Source organism: Lutra lutra, chromosome 5, assembly GCF_902655055.1.
Source record: "Lutra lutra chromosome 5, mLutLut1.2, whole genome shotgun sequence".
NCBI classification, from domain to species: domain Eukaryota; kingdom Metazoa; phylum Chordata; class Mammalia; order Carnivora; family Mustelidae; genus Lutra; species Lutra lutra.
In genome coordinates, this window is record NC_062282.1 from 149,374,184 (window position 1) to 149,389,613 (window position 15,430).

At 41.6% G+C, this 15,430-nt stretch overlaps 1 pseudogene; it reads right to left on the bottom strand.

Moving 5' to 3' along the window:
- Nucleotides 1-859: 859 nt before the first annotated feature.
- LOC125101225 (protein SPO16 homolog) lies at nucleotides 860-4,753 on the bottom strand (annotated as a pseudogene).
- Between the last annotated feature and the right edge of the window lie 10,677 nt (nucleotides 4,754-15,430).

The following is a 15,430-nucleotide window of genomic DNA, read 5'->3' on the forward strand; positions in this document are numbered from 1 at the left end:
AATATGTTTTTATTCAACATCAGAAACCTAAAAGACTACAGTCAAGACACCGTTCCCTGGGATACCAGATTTCCCATGCGCCAGAGAAAAGGCAGCTTTTCCTATAAGACAAAGCAAACAAATAAAAGAAACAAATATATATATGTTTTACAACAGGTATTATGAATTATTATACAATAGGTGTTATATATATTATATATAATAGGTATATAATACATATTAGGTTATTATATATAATATTTAGTAAAATATTATAATACATATATAATACATATGTATGTATGATACATATAATACATATATAATAATATATGTAATATAGCATATTGGTATATTTTAATATACCAATAATATATTTTTTATATATTATATATATTCTATTTATATATTTTATATATATTATTATATAAATAATAATATATAATATAGCATATTACATATATTATATATAATATATATAATATAGCATATTACATATATTATATTATATTATAGAGAGATTTTAGATAGATATAGATACAGATTTTTTCATTTTTAATCACATACATTTTATTATTTTAAATTTTTTAAAAAATCTTTAATATAGGGGCACCTGGGTGACTCAGTCATTAGGCATCTGCCTTCAGCTCAGGTCATGATCCCAGAGTCCTGGGACCAAGCCCCACATCAGGCTCCCTGCTCAGTGGGAAGCCTCCTTCTCCCACTCCCCCTGCTTCTGTTTCCTCTCTCACTATCTCTCTCTCTGTCAAAAAAAAAGATAAAATCTTTTTTTTAAAAATCTTTAATATATTTAAACATTATAATTTAACTGGCCTAATTATTTTAACATTCTCCCAAAACAACTTTTGCAATTGATACTCTAATCTGGGTTAAATGAATCACTACTCAGTTTTAACTTCTGAAGCATTTTCCTAACAGGACTTTGCTCAACAATGTAATCCACAGTTGTTATCATTCTATACCAGATGCTATCTGTGTATGGTTTAGAGGCAATCTTAGCTATCCTGCACATGAGAGTAACAGCATTTACTGTGTTGTATACTGGGAGTATCCGTAAGTTACTACCCAGCAGTCAGAAAGAGAAAATCTAATTGGTCCATTTTCCACTGAATCCGAATCACGAATCTTGCAACTTCGTAACACTTAAGAGATGAGTTAAGAATAATGGTGGATGTCCATTTGGTCCTTTGTGAGATGAAGCAGTCTTATGTGATGCTCTGCCTTTCTCATCCAGAGCCACTTCAGAGTCAAGTCCACGATGAATCCCTATTCTGGGAGGACGAGAAGCATCCCAGAGACGACTAGCTTCCAAGGCATTCAGTCCCTGGCCACAGCAAGAACGTCTGGTGCCCATTTGCTTTCTAAAATGCCACAGAGCCAAGATTTAAGCTAGTATTCTTATTACAAGCCTGGTTCCCTCCATCTGCAGTCACTAATTCGTAATTCAGAAAACGTCTTCCTGGGCAATAAGGCAACACGGTCGATTCTTCAAAGGTATCAATAGGTTAGCTTTTGTTTTCCATTTCATCCTTGAGCCCTCACCCTTTTCTTCTCAGTCTATGCTTTCTTCCAGCAACTGTCTCTCTTTCCATGGCTTTAGTTAACATCTATACTATTGACGGGAGGAGGGTGAGTTCTTATATCCAGCACAGACTTTAGCCATATGCTCCATGCCCATCCATCCCAAATGCTTATTCCAAACTCAACACATAATAAGTGGGTATGACCACCTTCCCCTTCAAATACATTCCTTCGTCAGAGCACCCCAGTCAGTAAATGACCCCACCATCCACTTCCTTGCTCTTACCAGTGGTGTGTGTGCCATCCTTGACACCTCCGATCACCAGGTCTGGTCAAGTGTGAGTCCTAAATATCCCTCAGTTAACCTCATCTCCTTAGTCACTGCCATACATCAAAGTACCATTGTTTCTCCCTGAGAGCATTACAATAGACCCTTGGTGGGTCTACCTGCTGTTATCAGATTCCTTCTCCACATTCTGGGTAGAGCCATCTCCTACACATAGAATGGATGATGTCTCTCCTCTACTTAAAATCCTTTACTGCATCCCATTGTTCTTGGGAGGGAGTGGAGTTCAGGATCCAAAGTCCGGCTCTAACCACTCCGTAAATATGGAACTGTGAACAGGTTATTCAATCCTTCTGACCTACTTCCTTACCTGTAAAATGGGGAAAACAATAGCATCTAGATTGTTGTGGGGAATAAATAAGTTAAAATATACCAAGCGCTCCAAACAGTGGCTGGCTCCAAAAATTGAATGAATGAGTGAATGAATGAATGAATGAATGAATAAGTGGGATAGAGCGAGAGAGTGAGAGAACCTCTGGAAAAAGAAGACTGTTCACAACACTTGGTGTAATCAACCCCCTACTTTTCTCTCTAGCTTCACTTTGCACTACTCTCTTTATTCATAGCTATGTTGTCTTTTACTTAGTTCATCAAAAATGTCAAGCTTTCCAGAGCTTGAGGGCCTTCCACCAAGTGCTGCCTGTCCTTGAACTGCTCTTACCGCCAATCACCGTTGCCCTAACTCCTCTATGAACTCCCCTTTGAAGTGTCCTCAGTGAAACCTTCCAGCTCCTCACCACACACCCCATCCAACTAGCTTGGATCCCCCATCATATACTCTGGCTATGGAATTCATAAAGCTGCCAGGACCTGCAGTATTTTACAATGTTAATATAATGAAAGGTTATCTTCCTTCTAAAGACCTAAAAATAACTTGTAATCTGTTATCCTCAAAAATAAATATACTACAAATCATGCCAAACTGCCAGGTGGTCTTGATGACCAAGAATATATTCCCCTGTCTCAGCAATTTGTATGGGAGCAGAAACTTCTAAGCTTGAGATTCAGGGAGACTCTACCTTCTACTGTCTATGAAAGAGGAATTCAGCAGCATTGCTCCAAACCTACACCAAAAGGGGACAAATCAATATTTGCACTGTTGGTTGGGGTTTAGGGGGAGGACTGGGAGGTCTTTCCAATTGAATATCCCAGCCTCTAGTTTATTCTCTTTTTTTTAAGATTTTATTTATTTATGAGAGAGAGAGAGCACAAGGGGGCCGAGGGGCAGAGGGAGAAGCAGACTCCCCACTGAGTAGGGAGCCCAATGCAGGGGCTCGATATCAGGACTCCAGGATCGTGACCTAAGCCAAAGGCAAATGCTTAACCAATGAGCCACCCGGGCAACCCCCCTAATTTGTTCTTGATTCTGTTGTAGTTTAGGATATTAGAGCATTTTCCTCTCCTCAGAGCCTAGACTATATCTAGCCCTCGAGGGGTGTTAAACTAAATTCTGTTTTTCCAAGAAGGGTATGCAACTAGATTTTGGTAGAAAACCACATCACTAGACCATGTATCATTTACTGATGTCTCTTTCCAGGTGAATTAGTGGTTGAGTGAGGGAAGTTTTAGAACTTAAGGACACGTTAGGCTTGATGAACTATTACCAGTGAAAATTAACCCTGGAATTAATCCTATCCTCCAAAAGCTGATTTTCATCATAATGATTTCACATGTTTGGTTTTGGATACCTAAAGAAACTATGTTCTCTCAACTGGCCAATCTGGTTTGTGCCGTAGTCTATAGTGAGTGAATTGGACAATGAATAACAATGTTAAATTAGAAATCTTTTTTTGATGCTGTACATTTTTATAAGTTATTATCACCTACAATGTCCTAATCTCTCTGTATTACCTTTTTTTTTTTAAAGCAAACAGGAACACTTTTATTAAATGAAAGACTTTGAGTGTGTATGATTGAACCAAGGAGGTGGGAATTAAATTTTCACTTTTCAGAATAGAATTAGAAGCAGGGGTCACCTGACATTAGAGGTGGGCGGGCTTACATGAGTAAATGCCAGAATGTTTCTCTTCCCTATCAAGGAACGGAGGCTCCCCAGTTGCTGGTGGGCTTGTATATGTTTTTGAGGGACAGCTCCTGAGCTCTGTGGCTGGGAACAGTGGAGTGAAGGAGGAAGAGGTCATGTGGGTTTGCATTTGGTAATTTCTGGGAGCCTGCCTGTTAGACTCCTCTGCTGGACAAGCCCAGTGACTTCAAGCCCCAGAGATCTCAAGTTTGGTGTGTATACTTTGCTAGGTTGTGTGACATCTAAAGTCAATAGCTTCGTGGCCCAACTGAATGCATCCCCACGGGAAGGTGAGCTCCCTGAGAGGAGGTACAATGTCTATTTGACACCGTATTTCTAGAGGCTGGAACGGTATTGAATATGAAGTAGTAGGTCAATAAATCTTCATTAGATAAGTGTTCATGGGTTCAGTCAACAAAGAACACACATCATAACTTACAGTGTAGATTTCGTTTTAATGGAATTATTCACTAAGGGAGGCTGTAATCATTCAGTACAATGAAACTGGCAGCCAGAGAGGTATGCTGGTCAGTCTCTCCTAGAAAGAGAACTTTCTGTATGCCTTCCAGGGATACAGTTCTATGCACCTTCAGAATTCGCCAGAACTTTTAACCAAGGCCATGGTCTTCCCATGGGGTCCCCCGACAGTGACACAGCAGGTTTGGCCATTTCTTTCCCAGGAAAAGACTCTCTCCAGCAGTCTTTGCTCTAGCGCCCCCTGCTGACCGGCTGGAAGCTTCTTCAGATCTCCAGTGTGGTCTGAAGTGCTTGCTGCCCCAAATCCTTCTCCATTCCCCTTTCCTCTCCTCGGCTATCTTCATACAGTCTGAAACGTTCACTGTGCAGTCCAGCTTCTTGCCCATTTTTATCCTTCACAGTTGACATCCCCTAATAAGCCCCTTGTAATCTCAGTGTCTTTCTCCTAAAAGACCCAACTGACAAAACAAGGAGCCTAGGCAGAGCCTAGCAGTCGCCCTCAACGGAGAAAAGAGAGAGTGGATAGTTCCAGAGGGACCTGGTTAGAGTCTCTAAGGCAGAGTCCCAGACAGGAGTGAGCTACACAGACAGAAAACTCGAGAAGTGTGCGGAGTCTCCCTTGAATATACAGCTACGCCCTGATCAGTACATCATGTGTGTATGGCAACAGCCCAAGCTCCGGGACAAAACAAACCGCCTAAACACATAAGGAGGAAGAATGCTCGCAGCTTAAATAGGAACAGACATAATTTCTGTTCCTATCAGCCAGAGTGAAAAATCTAATAGGTTGCTCATCAGGTAGAATAACTACAAGGGTTTTTATCTCAGTAGTGGGCTAATGTCTCCCCTCAGCTGAAACCTGCTGTTATCCCACTTAACAAGGGTTTAAAGCAAGCCCCAAAATGATCAAACTGTTTCCAAGCAACTCAGCTGTATCACAGAGCAAAGCTCAAAAATATTTAGTAGAACACAAGAAGTCCCAAACACCTAACAAAGTAAAATTCACTGTGTGTGTGTTATTTACCTAAAAATTACCGGTCATGCAAAGAAGCAAGAAAAAAAAAAGTTATCATTAGTGGGGGGGGGGGGGGGGAAGCACAAATAAAATCAATTCAGAAATTATAGAGATGTAGCATTAATAAACAAGGATAATTAAGCATTGCTACAATGTATTCCAAAGGTTCTTGAAGCTAGGAGAAAAGACTGAACAAGATACAAATTGGTTACAAGTAAAAGGGAAAAAAAGATATGTCATTCAAATGCTCATGAAAAGAAAGCAAGACTATCTTATATAAGACAAAATAGATTTTTAAGCAAAAAAAAAAAAAAAGAAAAGAAAAAAGAGAGTCATTTCATTAAGAGGGCATAATAATCTTAAAGATTCATGTACCTAATAACAGAGCTGCACAATATATAAAGGAAACATGGGCAAAACTGCAAAAAGCAGATAAACCATAGTATGGATAGATATTTCAACACCCATTGTGTAATAACTGATTCAACAAGTAGACAGAAAATCAGTAAAGACACAGAAAACTTGAACACTAGTAACCAGCTAGACCTAACTGACATCGGCAGAATGCAATACCCAATGATAGCAAAATGCACATTCTTTACAAGGGCACACAGAACATTTACAAACAGACCATATTCTGGGCAATGAAACAACTCTCTAATAAAGTTATACAGATTCAAATCACACATGGTATGTTTTCCGACAACAGTGGAATTAAGTTAGAAATCAACAACAGAAAGATATTTGGGGAATCCCCAAATAATTGGAACCTAAATAACACGTTCCTAAACCTACGACTTAAAGGTAAAATCAGAAGGGAAATTAGGGGCGCCTGGGTGGTTCAGTGGGTTAAGCCGCTGCCTTCGGCTCAGGTCATGATCTCAGGGTCCTGGGATCGAGTCCCGCATCGGGCTCTCTGCTCGGCAGGGAGCCTGCTTCCCTCTCTCTCTCTCTGCCTGCCTCTCTGTCTACTTGTGATCTCTCTCTGTCAAATCAATAAATAAAATCTTTAAAAAAAAAAGGGGAAATTAGAAGTTACTTTGAACCAGATGAAAATGAAAACACAACAGTTCAAAAAAATTGGTGGCACCAAAGCAGTACTTTGATGGAAATTTATAGGGCTAAACACATATATTCAAAAAAAAGAAAAGTTTCAAATTGCTTGCCACTGATTTCATCCATTTAGAAACTAGAAAAAGAAAAGCAAGACAAACACAAAAGAAGCAGAATAAAGGAAAAATAATTATTAGAATGGAAATAAATGAAATAGAAAAATAGAAAACAATAGAGAAAATCAATGAAATAAAAACCTGTATCTTTGAGAATGAAAAAAATTAATAAACTCGAAAGAAGAAGAAGGGAGGGAGGGAGGGAGGGAAAAAAGAACAATCCATCCCTCACAACATATACAAAAATTAAGTCAAAATGAACCATAGACCTAAGGTAAAACCCTAAAGCTGTAAGTTATAAAGGAACACCTAGGAGAAAATGTTTGTGACCTTGGTTTAAAGATCTATTTAAAAATTGATTTAAAAAAGGGGGCACCTGGGTGGCTCAGTGGGTTAAAGCCTCCACCTTCAGCTCAGGTTATGATCTCAGGGTCCTGGGATCGAGCCCCGCATTGGGCTCTCTGTTCAGCAAGAAGCCTGCTTCCCCCTCTCTCTCTCTGCCTGCCTCTCTGCCTACTTGTGATCTCTGTTGAATAAATAAATAAATCTTAAAAAAATAAAATAAAAACTGATAAATCAAAAAAATTAAAATTGATAAATGGAACTTAATCAAAATTAACAACTCATGTGTTTTGAAAAATACTGTTCAAAGGAGGAGAGGAGAAAACAAGTCACAGACTTGAGAAAATATTTGTGAACCATATGTCTGATAAAGAAATTACAACCAAAAAACATAATGAACTCTCAAAACTCAACAATAAATAATAAGGAAGCAACAATTACTAGGAAATAATAAGACAGTAAAAAATCCAATAAAAATTAGGCAAAAGATTTGAAGAGACACCCAAAGAAGATATGTACCAAGGAAAAGGATGAAAAGATTCTTAGCATCATTAGTCTTAAGGAAATGCAAATTAAAACCACAATGAGATACCAAACCAGATCTTTTAGACTCTTGCAATGTCTACAACTTAAAAGACTGACCATATCAAATATGAGGATGTGGAGGAACTGAACCCATGTACACTTCCAGTGGGGAGGTAAGACTTAAGAGAACCATTTTGCAGTTTCTAAAAACATTAAACGTAAGCAGACAATGTGGCTCAGCCATTCCACTCCTATGCATTTACTTAAGATAAGTGAAAGATGTTCACAAAATGACTTACAAAGACTTATACCAGTCCTATCTATAATACCCAAAATTGAAAACAACCTAGTGATTATCAGTAAGTGAATGAATAAACAAATTGTGATATACCTTTACAGTGCAATGTTACCCAGCAATAAAAATAATCCAGCAACAATCTAACGTGAGAAAGCAGATCAGTGATCACCTAGAGTTGGGGAATGGAAGCAGGAAGAAGAAAGAGGCCGGAAGGGGGGATTACAAAGAGCAGAAGAAACTTTGAGTACGATGGAAATATTTATTATCTTAATTGAGATGCTGGTTTCACAGGTGTGTACATATGTCATGCTTTAACAAGCTGAATAATTAGAGCATGTACAGTTGTAAATTGTATGTCAATTACATCAGAAATCTGTTTTTTTTTAAATGGCATATCATCATGATCTTTTTCTCTTTTTAAGGATTTTATTTATTTATTTATCAGAGAGAAAGAGAGCACTAGCAGGGGGAGCTGCAGGCAGAGGGAGAAGCAGGCTCCCTGCTGAGCAAGGAGCCTCATGTAGGACCTGATCTGAGGACCCTGGGATCCTGACCTGGGCCAAAGGCAGACACTTAACCCAATGAGCCACCCAGGCATCCCTCATTGTGATCTTTGATTAACCACTTCCATCACAAAATGGTATAGCATTTTTTTCAAACATAACCTAACACATTTCTCACTTTCTATTTAAAAATTGATCTAGTGCTGCATCAATGAGATTAGTATTAGACTCATTACTGCATGCAAATAAAGGTAAATTAATACTGGCTTAAAAACGTGATTTTAGGGGTGCCTGGGTGGCTCAGTGGGTTAAAGCCTCTGCCTTCTGCTCAGCTCATGATCCCAGGGTCCTGGAATCGAGCCCCACATTGGGCTCTCTGCTGAGTGGGGAGCCAGCCTGCTTCTTTTCCTCTCTCTCTGCCTGCCTCTCTGCCTATTTGTGATCTCTCTCTCTCTGTCAAATAGATAAATAAAATCTTAAAAAAAGAAAAGTGATTTTATTCTTTCATTTTTAAGGTCCACAGGTGGATAGCCCAGGACTGTAGAGCAGTTCTACCAACTGCGAGAGACCCTGAATTCTATAACTTTTGCCTCATCAACTGTTAAGGTAACTCTTCAAGACCCAGCCTTTATACAGTCATTCCAGAGGCAAAAAAAGAGAGACAAAAATGAGTGTGCTTCTTCCCTTAAGGACACTTTCCAGAAATCAAACATGATACCTTTACATCTCATTGGCCCAAACTGAGTCACATGGCCACACCTCCCTCCAAGGGATGCTGGGAAATGTAGTCTTTAAATGGCTATATGGCCAGTTAAAAATCCGATGTGCCATTGGCAATAAAAACAGGAAAACTGGATTAAGGGGCAACTAGCAGGCTCAGGTTTCCACAGAAGATCTACAACTGAAAAAAAGAGGTTGTGAAATATCTCAGTCCTGAACAAATAAGTGTTTGCAATTCTTAAGATACAGCCAGTGTTCACTTGTGCCTCTTACACATTCACTCTTCCTCTCCAATATTTACAAGCAACAATGAAAAAAAGGAAATTAGCTTTGGTCCTGGAGGTGATGTGGGTCTCAGGAAAGCGGTGCATACATGTCAGGCTATGACCACTCGTGAGCAGTCACAGAGGGTTGGTACACACTTAAAAGCAGCCCAAGCCGTACAGATCCACCATCACGCGGCGGACGCCTCCTGCTACAAGGGGTTCCAGCACCGCCTCTGACCAAACACTGGCTGAACAATAAGCTGCTCGTGCAGAGGACGACTCCCAGACAGCCAGGCTTACGAATAATATCACAAGCGCAGCCAGTAGTCTGGAAGACAGTGCCTACGCCCAGGCTTGTCTTTTCAAGAGCCATGGGAGGGGAGCTCCAAGCTAAAGTTGGGCAAAACTAACACATGGCAATGACACAACTCCCTGATTTGCAACAAACCACACACACCAATAAAGGCAAAAACCCAAAACTGCCGCGTAAGGGGCCTTAAACATGACTTTGGCCAAGAGTGGCTTTGTCTGAACCCTATGTAGCTGAGCAAAAGATAAAAATGGGGAGGAAAATCTGAGCAAAGCCATCGAAGGCTGTGCATTGTGGGGGAAAGAGACTTCAGCTGGGTCACAAACAAGTCAAATGGCCAAGAAAACAGCCATCACAACGCTGGGGGCAGGGGAGATTGGTAGCTGGGGCCACTACAGTGTCATCTAAAATGTCCCTTTTAGAACTATCACTGACAATTGGTGGGGGTGGGGGACAGGTTAGGAGTAATGCAAGACTGGGGGCAAGGAGACGGACTTTCAATTTCTGATTAAGAAACGTTGAAGGTGCCTGGGTGGCTCAGTGGGTTAAAGCCTCTGCCTTCAGCTCAGGTCATGATCCCAGGATCCTGGGATAGAGCCCCGCATTGGGCTCTCTGCTCAGCGGGGAGCCTGCTTCCCTTTCTCACTCTCTGCCTGTCTCTCTGCTTACTTGTGATCTCTGTCAAATAAATAAATAAATAAATAATCTTTAAAAAAAAAAAGAAAGAAAGAAAGAAAGAAACGTTGATTACCTGAATAAAGACAATGGCAGTGGATAGGGGAAATGGAAACCTTTATAAAGAAATAGTACTGACCAACTGGTTAATTAGTGGGGATGGAGGGTTCAATTCAGAGAGAAGGCAGTACTGGGAACAAATCCCAGAAACGTGACAAGTAGACCCACTAGTCTGCTATAATGGCTTTTTTGCAAACAAGACAAATCTATGGCATTTGGGACATGTTCAGTCCAATATACTTCTGAGAACTTCTGATGAAAATGTACAGATGGAAAATGTATCCAAGAGTCTAAAAGTCATGGGCTTAAGGCTGTATGTTTGGGAGTCATCCGGATACGAGGTTGAGAGAAGGTATGCAAGATCACATAAGAAGAACATTTAAGTGGGAAGAAAAAAAAAATCACATTTCTGTTTTGAGTAACTCAAGACAGGACACAGAGAGGGAAGAATAAGAGTTTGGGCAGAAATGACAGGCGCCATCTTGTCCGAGTTACATGGGACATTGAGGAGAAAGTAAAACTGGTCCGGAGGCCAGGCACTGTGATCACATACAAAGTGGGGAGGCAGGCAGGATCCAGAGAACAGACTGGCAGCTTTTACGACCAAGCCCGCCACCACCCAGCTGAACCCCTGAAAAGTTGGTTTCCCCAACTGAAACCCTGAAAAGTTGGGTTTCCTAACCCTCCCTTTCTTCATATGACAAAAGAAGGTCTGGAACAAGTGATTTTTATACTTATGTTCAGCTGTAAAATTCTGAAATTCCTCAAATTCAGCCTGCCATTCATGACCCTTGCGCCCCTCCCCCAAATATGGCACATGTCATCTCTTCCCCTTTTGCCTGTTATGATGTTTCAAGAGCCTAAACTGAGCTTCCCTGAAATGCCCACCCTCCCCCATCTCATCATCTATAATACTTTTGGTTCCAGTACAGAAGTCCTCATGTGAACTATCCAGTAGGGTTAAATGAATTTATCAGCTTATGTAACTATAAGATGTTGAAGGATTTCGACTTTCCTGTACCTGTTAGAAGAGTACTCAAGTTCCATTCTTCTGCCTTTCCATCGCTCTGTGCCCATCTCGGAGTCAACTTTGTCCTTAGACTTGCTTCCCCCATAGCAGACCCTACAGTTCCCTGCTCCCTGTCAATACATTATAGTAACTAGCAACTTGAAGGAAATACAGCATCAGTGTCATGGAATTCCAAGAAAATGCCTGTGATTCATGCAAATTCAACCCACATCTGCCATCCAACAAAATGCTTCAGGTCTGGGTTACCTGAATTAATTATGACAGTAAGGATGCAGGGTTGCACCAACAAGGTTGAACCAATCAGAGTGTATCCAGGGAGCAGGGATAGAATCAATCCCCCAAATGACATTGCTCTGATCTAACAGAGGCGTGGGATGGACAGTGGGGGGCTATTCCAGAATGACTGTACCTCTAGCTGTCAAGTCTTACCCATCTTTCAATCCTTCAAACACCACCTCTGTTCTCGTTCACAAAAAAAGTGCAATGTTTCCCACTTCTGTTCCATAGTCTGCACATTGCATGTATTCTTAGAACCTATTTTATCCTCTGTTCTCCAAGCTTCTTTAGGGTAAGAGCTATGTCCCATTTATCTCAGAATCTTCCAATTCCCGAGCTCAATCTAGCTCTGGTGGTGCTTAATGTTTACTGAGGGGCACGTGGCTGGCTCAGTCAGTAGAGCGTGCAACTTTTTTTTTTTAAGATTTTTTTATTTATTTATTTGACAGACAGAGATCACAAGTAGGTAGAGAGGCAGGCAGAGAGAGAGAGAGAGAGGAGGAAGCAGGCTCCTTGCTGAGCAGAGAGCCCGATGCAGGACTCGATCCCAGGACCCTGAGATCATGACCCGAGACGAAGGCAGAGGATTAACCCACTGAGCCACCCAGGCGCCCCAAGCGTGCAACTCTTGATCCTGGGTTTGTGAGTTTGAATCCCACATTGAGTACTGATATTACATTTTTTAAATCTTTATTAAGAAATAAACAATGTTTAGTGAACTACATACAGGTAAAATACTGTGGATAACTGAAATATGCAGCCTCTTTTTCCTTCTGTCAATTCTTGAGGCACAAGTCCCCCCTACCTAGTTTATATATAGGAATACTGGAAATACAAAAATAATAAAGTAGGTCGTTGAGCAGTGATTCTCAACATTTCAAATACGTTAACAACCTATTCCTTCTCTTTGGCTTTGTGACTCCTGAAGGTAATGTGTGACAAGATTTTTAATTTCGGGGACACTCATGCTCTCACTTTGTTTAAAGAACTGAACTCATGGAAAGAGGGCCTAGAATGTAAATAAGCCACCTACCCTTTCCCTTTGGAATGACTAAAGACTGTCTCCTTCCCGCCTTCAAGAAAGGGCAAGGGAAGTTGGTTACCAATCACCTCAGTTCCAGTTTTAATGGACCATGAGGACTACTCTAACAGAAAAGCCCAAACAAATGCTCTTGAAGAGAAGCTTGAAGAGGGTTTGAAGGGAGAGGAGTTGTCTTGGCAAATGGAAGGGAGGATCCTGGGAAGAATAAGTAAAGTGCACCCAAGTGAAGGTTTTTGTCAGGTCTTGAGCATATACACCAGCCCTTCCTGGACCAGTATTAAGGATAAGGTGGCAGGGAGGGGGCGCCACTCCCTGGGAGGTCCTGGTGAGCACCAAAGGCCAAGCTGAATCCAGTCCCGGACCAGCAAACATGGAGCCTTCCCACCGAGAACGTTCTTACAGCTAACCACAGGCCTCAGGACAATGACATCCACCCTATTTCTGCCACCTGCAACAGTGCCTCAGCAGCATACCCCTCAAAGGAGCAGCGTCTCCGCTAACTCCAAGCCCTGGGTCCGTTATTTAATTTAATAATTTAAATCTATGAAGTACCAGAGACACGTCCCTAAAATGCCCCCAAACAGCTATCAGCCCAAAGAGAACATCAAAGAAGAGCCCCATGTCGTCTCTTGAAGGGCTAAAGCAAGCAGGTTCAAGACCCAGAATGGAAACTGTGGTTAGTGATATGCACACTCTTTTAAAAACACGAGATGGAGTATTATCATATTTGTTTAGAGAACTTGAAGAATTGGTTACATCCCCAGAAAAAAAAAAAAAAAACAAAAAAAACAGAGACTCTCTGAGGGCTGATAAACCAGAGATTATAGGCTTTTTTAACATCCCCCCGAGACAGGGAGTAACAGATTGTCCTGGACATACAAGGTCATGCTTTCGAATTGGTAGACACTAGCTATGTCAATGTAACCTTCCAGACTTCCCTCCTTCCCAGGTCTGCACGCCAGAAGCCTGGATGTCACCACTCCATCTCCACAGCAAGTGAAGAGCTGAACAAACCGAAAACATCAACAACTCTTCTTAGATCTGTAAGAGAATTGAGGTCACGGGACAAACAACAGTTCCCAGAACCGGAGAGACGGACAGGCAAATGCAAAGAACACCAACATTGCCCAGAAGAAGCTGCCAGGGGAACCAGGTCCCCCAGGGGTGGGAAAACCTGAACTGTGAGTAAGTACTTGCTAGAAGCTCTACGTGGACAAGTCTGAGAGTTAAAAACCCCAGGGGATCCAGTCAGAGGGAGGCCTCCAAACGTGTGTGTGTGTGTGTGTGTGTGTGTGTGTGTGTTTTAATTTATTTTTATTATGTTATGTTAGTCACAATACAGTACATCATTAGTATCTGATGCAGTGTTCCATGATTCATTGTTTGCCTATAATACCCAGTGCCCCATGCAATCCCTGCCCTCCTTAATGCCCATCACTGGGCTCACCCATCCCCCTACCCCCCACCCCTCTAAAACTCTCACTTTGTTTCTCCAAGTCCACAGTCTTTCCTGGTTCATCTCCCACTCTGATTCCCCCCTTCATTTTTCCTTTCTTTCTCCTAATGTCCTCCATGCTGTTCCTTATGCTCCACAAGTAAGTGAAACCATATGATAATTGACTCTCTCTGCTTGACTTATTTCACTCAGCATAATTTCCTCCAGTCCCATCCAAGTTGATACAAAAGTTGGGTATTCATCCTTTCTGGTGGAGGCATAATACTCCATAGTGCATATGGACCATAACTTCCTTAGGCATTCGTCTGTTGAAGGGCATCTTGGTTCTTTCCACAGTTTGGTGACTGTGGCCATTGCTGCTATGAACATTGGGGTACATTGCTGCTATGAACATTGGGGTACAGATGGCCCTTCTTTTCACTACATCTGTATCTTTGAGGAGAGTAGTACAATTGCAGGGTTGTAGGGTAGCTCTATTTTCAACTTTTTGAGGGACCTCCACACTGTTCTCCAAAGTGGCTGCACCAACTCGCATTCCCCCCAACAGTGGGTTGGGGGTTCCCCTTTCTCCACATCCTCTCCAACACATGTTGTTTCCTGTTTTGTTAATTTTGGCCATTCTAACTGGTATAAGGTGGTATCTCAATGTGGTTTTGATTTGAATCTCCCTGATGGCTAATGACAGTTTCAGCTTCTAGGAGCTCAATGTGGTCCTCACAGTGAGGGTTAGAGAAGAGTCCCCTGGTGTCTCCAACAGAAGGGGAGAAAGGAGGTCATGTTGAAACACACGTGAGCATCCTGTCCGGAGAAAAAAGTGGGCAACCCCAGCCTGACCCGCTTGAGTATCATCAGAGCCTAAGCGACCTAGGAAGGGGAAATACACACTCCCAGCCCCCTTTATCAGTCCTGTGCCCCCTCAGCAGGGATAAGAAAGCAGAGGAATGCAGGTGAAGTCTGCAGTCCAGAGGTCAAGGCTCAGGGTAAAGACAGAGGCTTGACTTCTAGGACTAGACCCTTCTCCCCTTGCCTACACCTCACCACACATTACTAAAGCTGGTTACAGCCATTCCCTTTATCAGGTTAGTCATGTCTGGCTATCATGAAAATACTTCAAGACAGACCAAAAGGCCAAAAAAAAAAAAAAAAGAAAGAAAGAAAGAAAAGAAAAGAAACCAGTTTGAAGAGACAGAGTGGGCGTCAGGAGCAGACTCTGCAGGGATGTTGGAATTAGCAGACCAGGAATTTAAAACAACCATGATTACTACGCGAAGGCCTCAAATGGATAAAAGACGGCACGTTGAGTACACCTTCCAGAATATTCGAGAAACTTTGAAACTGTTCGACTTCCCTTGAGATCCAAGGCTTGATCTTCACCC